This window comes from Meleagris gallopavo, chromosome 4 (assembly GCF_000146605.3).
Source record: "Meleagris gallopavo isolate NT-WF06-2002-E0010 breed Aviagen turkey brand Nicholas breeding stock chromosome 4, Turkey_5.1, whole genome shotgun sequence".
Lineage (NCBI taxonomy): Eukaryota > Metazoa > Chordata > Aves > Galliformes > Phasianidae > Meleagris > Meleagris gallopavo.
The window spans coordinates 19,197,192-19,202,826 of record NC_015014.2 but is presented as its reverse complement, the minus strand read 5'-3'; positions in this window follow the sequence as shown (position 1 = coordinate 19,202,826).

The following is a 5,635-nucleotide window of genomic DNA, read 5'->3' as shown; positions in this document are numbered from 1 at the left end:
GGCCTGGAGCATCTCCCCTATGAAGAAAGGCTAAGTGAACTGGGTCTGTTTAGCCTTGAGAAAAGACGACTGAGAGGGGACCTGATCCAGGTTTATAAATATCTGAGGTGTGGCGGCCATAGTGGTGAGGCCAGTCTCTTTTCAATGGTACGTGGAGACAGGACGAGGGGAAACGGACATAAGCTGCAGCACAGGAAGTTTCGCACGAATGTGCGTAAGAACTTCTTCACGGTGAGGGTGACGGAGCACTGGAACAGGCTGCCCAGGGAGGTTGTGGAGTCTCCTTCTCTGGAGATATTCAAGTCTCGCCTGGACGCCTACCTGTGCGACCTGGTGTAGGGAACCTGCTTTGGCAGGGGGGTTGGTTTCGATGATCTCTGGAGGTCCCTTCCAACCCCTACAATTCTGTGATTCTATGATCCCATCACCAGTGAGGTCAGGAAGCTATGCAGTCTGAAAGGTCCTTACAAGTACACCGAATCATGGACCCTACTAAATGCAAATTCATGTGATTAATTTGACTGCAACAGTGAAATCTCAGTTTATGATGCTGTGAAAGCTGCTGCCTTTCTGGGATGGTGATAGATTGCCTTGGTGTTCCCAGTTTCCTATGTTTTGGGGGTTTTTTGTTTGTTTGTTTGTTTGTTTTGTTATTTTTCCCCAGGATTTTCTTTACTGTGTTTCCTTACTCTGGTGATGATTACTTATTAGAGAACTGCCCACATGAAGGAGGGGATTATACAATTCCTTATCCTCCTTTTTCCAGGGACTAGGGTTCATTATGAACACTTGTTACAACATGTTTCATCTATTTTTCTGTCTAAAACTCATTTGCTCTTTTTCCAAATAAAAAGTTTGTATTTCACTGTAGAATTCATACTATCAATGAAAATTTCCCAGATAGAAGTTAGCAGAACGTATGTTATAAACTACATCAAAATTCAAACAGAAGTATTGTACAGGGTAAGATTTTCTAATACAATTTGCTACATTACAACCATCATTAAATAATTCATGAAGCTATGGAAACTTTTAAATAATGTTAACTTTGATGTTATTCATTGGGACTTTAAAGCGAGTAATTAGCATTTTTCTCTCCTTTGACATGATGACTGCTACTCCTTCATCTTGCTGGAGAATCTTCCCTCAGAAACTCAACTAAATATTATGAAAAATTAATAAGAAAATAAATGTGGGTAGGTAATATCAACTACATCAAGTGTTGTGACATAACTCCTCTTTCTCATCAGCAACTGCTCGCATAAACTGGCAAGTCACATTTAGGAAAATTATAATCATATCATCTGTTTTAATGAACAGAATGCTTTGATTTTCTACTGCATACTACCCATGAAATCTCTTCACTCTCCACTATGCTAGGGCTATGAGCACTTGTTCTCTTCAAGAGCATGAGATGAGGGTTGAAGAGGTTAGTATGTCTTGCTAGCAGCCACCCATTTCATTTCCAGATGTTACTGTCTTTCCTGATTTCCTAAGGGAATAATCTATGTGAGTGCCCCCTCATCCACTTCAAGCAAAATTGATAGGATTTATTCATCACTCACACTGAAATCATTGAAGAAACACTTAGCTAGGGATGTTCCCACTCTGTCATCAGAATGGCAAATCTGGACTTCCAGAGGGAAACAGAGATAAACAGCTGGGGAATTTAAATCTTTCCACTGGCACGAATGGAGATGTTTATCCCTACCAGAACTCTACATGTGTTAAAATCCATCTTACTTCCCAAGAAAAGCTTTTGTATTTGTATCCCCAAATAGCAGTAGTCTCAAAATTGAAGATGATTATCTAATGAGATCAGAAGAAATCAATTTTACCCAAGCATATAACCTTCAATTCAATCTCCCACCAGTGATTTTGTAAGGTGTGTTTCTTATGACTCAAGCCAATCTCTAAATTATACATTATAAAAGACTAGAAATTACTACAGAAAACAGACTTTCCTGTTACAGGTAAAGACTGAAAAGTTGTTTCCTATAACTTTTTTAAGTTTCAGAGTTATTCTTTGATTATTCCCTTTTCACTCAGGTATCCAACCTGTGGCCTGCAAACAGCTTGGCCCAGCTCACAGTGCTACCCATGATGGCAGCACCTCTGACCAGCCCAGCCCAAAGCGCATACCATCAGTTTGTAATCAGCACTCTCTGGGCTAAAACTGGGATATGAGGAGGGCACAGTGGAGTGTTAACTCATGTGATGGTAAATAATTATATGTATATTGATACATCGGCTAAACACAGTCCTGTGAACAACAAAGAATATTCAGCTGTGCCCAAAAAATCATCAATTTTTTAGTTGTGACATAAATATTTTACTTGCAGATTTTCAAATTGAATGCATAGAGTTGCAATGAGGTATCTGATCATGTCTCTTTTCCAGATCTTTATAAACCCTCTGTTGCCAGAGAGAAATATCCCTCACTTCACAGTCACACTGTATGCATGTAACAGCCTTTGGCAGTATGGATACTTTTGAATAATTATTTAAAGGATGGAGTACAGGAAGAGTAAAATTTTGCCAAAAATCTCTGATGAACACTTTGAGAACTCACTAAGAATTGCAGCAACTACCATCAAACCAGCCTGATTCATTTGTTTCACAAAAACAGTGTCAAATATCCCACTAGTTTTATGTTTTTGTTGCTCTGTTTTTATGTTTTAATAAAAAACATTAAAAAATAAGTGTTGTTACTTTATATACATTAATCACATCATATATTTTATGAAAAATTCTCTGAAAGTGATGCCTCCTATTTTAAGATGTTAGTCTGCAATATCAAAGGTGGATGTTGGTGGTACGGCAGTAGAGGCTGAACCTGTTTACAAATGTTCTGTTTCATGTTGTTGCCGTGTAAGAGACGGCAGCAGAGGGGCAGTCTGACAGAATGGCATCTGATAAGAAAGTACAAATGAAGCAAAGATGTATCACTAAACTCTTCCATGTGGAAAAAATGGCACCCACTGACATTCATCAGTGCCTGCTGAATGTTTAAACCAGTGAATGTGAGCCCAGCGAGGAGTGAGTGGTGTGTTTCAGCAATGGTGACAGTGACATGGGGTCACCTTCACTGGTACAAACTGTTACGAACGCATCACGCAGGCTCTCATTCATTGCTGTGAAAATGCATAGGTAATGGTGGTGACTGTCAAAAAAGAATGTTTTGTAGCTGAGAATTTGCTCTCTAAAAAGTGTTATTGTGCTCATTGTATTGGTTGTAGTTTCCACGGAAATAATTAGGAAGCATTACTTACAGAGCAACCTTCACAGATGTGGCCCTAGACAATTCCTCTACATTCAATGCGGCCAAAGCAAGCCAAAAGGTGGACACCTGTGCTCCACAATATGAAAGCTGTATGACAGCCCTACAGTTGTAACTATTTGGTGCCTTACAGAGACTTTTCTTATCTGTGGGGAGACCTACACCTTCTTGCTTACGACTATTAGTATAAAATGCTAGATATCTTATCCAAACTATCTTTTGTTGATTCTCTTTGTGGTCTGTTGACAAAAAAATAAAAACAAAAACAAAACTAAAACCAACCAACCAAACAAAAAATCATTGTGCATCAGTACCTTGATTTGTCTCTATGATTTTCAGAATTCCTTCACCAAGTGTCCAGAGAGTGCTTAGCTGAGACAAAACACTTGTTTTCAGACGATGAAACTTAGATGAGATGAACCCTATTCTAAAGTAACGTAAATAGCTTTAAGAATCTTCCAAAGTACTTTTTCAGCTGTTATTTTTAAATGGTATTATCTACTTTCGTGAAGTAAACAGAGCAATTACTTGACAGTGTCTTATAAAAATCTGGATTTATAAGAAAAGAGCCTTCAGTCATATTATGTATTATTCTAAACCTAGTGAGGTCTTTGAAAAAGCTTTTGGTTGTCTTTAAAACTCTCTTATTCACTCTTATTTAAAATAGTTGTGAAAAGCATGCTCACTGTAATCTGGACAAAGACAGTCCAGGCCAATTCTATGCTCTATTTCCAAGCAGCTCAATCCATTGAGGTCATTGATTTTTATTTCTGATTTTTGGCCTTCAATAAAAGCAGCAGTTCATTTTGTAGCTTCAGGCCATTATTTGGTACTGGGCATAAGTGTTATTTACCCATTCCATGGATAGAAATGCAGCTAAAAGAAGCAGCCAAGTATTTTGGTCCAATTTTTCATGGTCTTCATGGAAATGAAAGACAGGAACAAAATCCGCTTATTAAAATTGGCCCATCTCCATTCATTTCAAATGGGTCGCAGTTCATTTCCTAAGTTCCTAAAAAGATATACTTCTGCTAGCAATGATTCCAGAACTTTTTTAAATGAGCAGGGATAAGACTTATCCACAGTGACGAATTGTGGATGGACACCTGTTTATAATGTACTTTTAGAATATTTCTCTTTAAAAATATTCATAAATATGTTAAAATTGAAGTCTTACAGATTCATCCTCTTGTTGGACTTCAACAGCATTTTCAACATGACAAATCCATTTTAATTAAGTTCTGCATTACTTAGCGAAAGACATCCAATGAGTACATTCAACGACAAAACATAAAATAAGGTAAAAATAAAAACTCACTCTCCTCTAAAATCAGCCATATGAGAAATGGATTAATTAATTAAAAAAAAAAAAAGAAAAAAACACAAAAAAACACAACAATCTGTGACACAGTAAAACATTCAAAATAAAATTCCTAAATATATCCAAGCTGAATCTTGCTCCAGAGGAGTAGAAATACTTCTCTGGGATGGGTTTCAAAATGCTATTATAAATGTCAACCAGGGAGTCTGTACATTTTAATATCTTAACATTTAACTATCTCTCTCCCTTCCTTTCTCTCTTTTTTTTTTTAATTATCCTAAAAATCATTTTAATTATTACTATTCTTTAACCTCCAAAGCTAAATAAGTAAGTTCTTTACATGTCACTCTAATAATTATGTTGAAAAACTAATGACTTATGCTTGCTATCCAACAGACCCCTTGCAACCACTAGCAGCTGCGTGTTCAGGAAGGAACTCCTCTTCCTTACGCTGTTTCTATAGATCCTCCACAGCTGAATTTCTTGTATAACTTTAGCCTTTCCATAAAACTTGCATTTCCCATATCAGTGTAATCTATTTGGTCTTTTTCTTCCATAGACAAAATAAATATTCAGAGGATCAATTCAAAGCTCCTATGATTGAAAACCATGTCCTTACAAGTAAATGTTCAATTGTTCTTAGAAATGCAAATTTAAATCCACGAATGCTATCAGTACTTTTGGGAAAAATTCTGTTCTTTCTTGGATCGTAAGTTAAGCTTTTTGGTTTATTTTGCAATTAGAGCTGACCAGAGAATAAGATTTATTTATTTATTTATTTATTTTGTGAAAACTTTTGAAAATATTCTTGTTCATCACCAGAAGAAACAGGCAATGAGGCAACCCGAAGGTGCAAGGATATTAGAAACTTCAGGAAAACTTGTCTACACTCAAAGGGTTAAAAAAGTTGTAAACAGGAATTCCACATTGCTAAGGAATTGAAGATAATTTCATACATTCATTCCATATCAGAATTAAAGTAAGACTTTTCAATTTATATTTATTTTGTTGGGGTTTTTTTTGTTGCTGTTGTT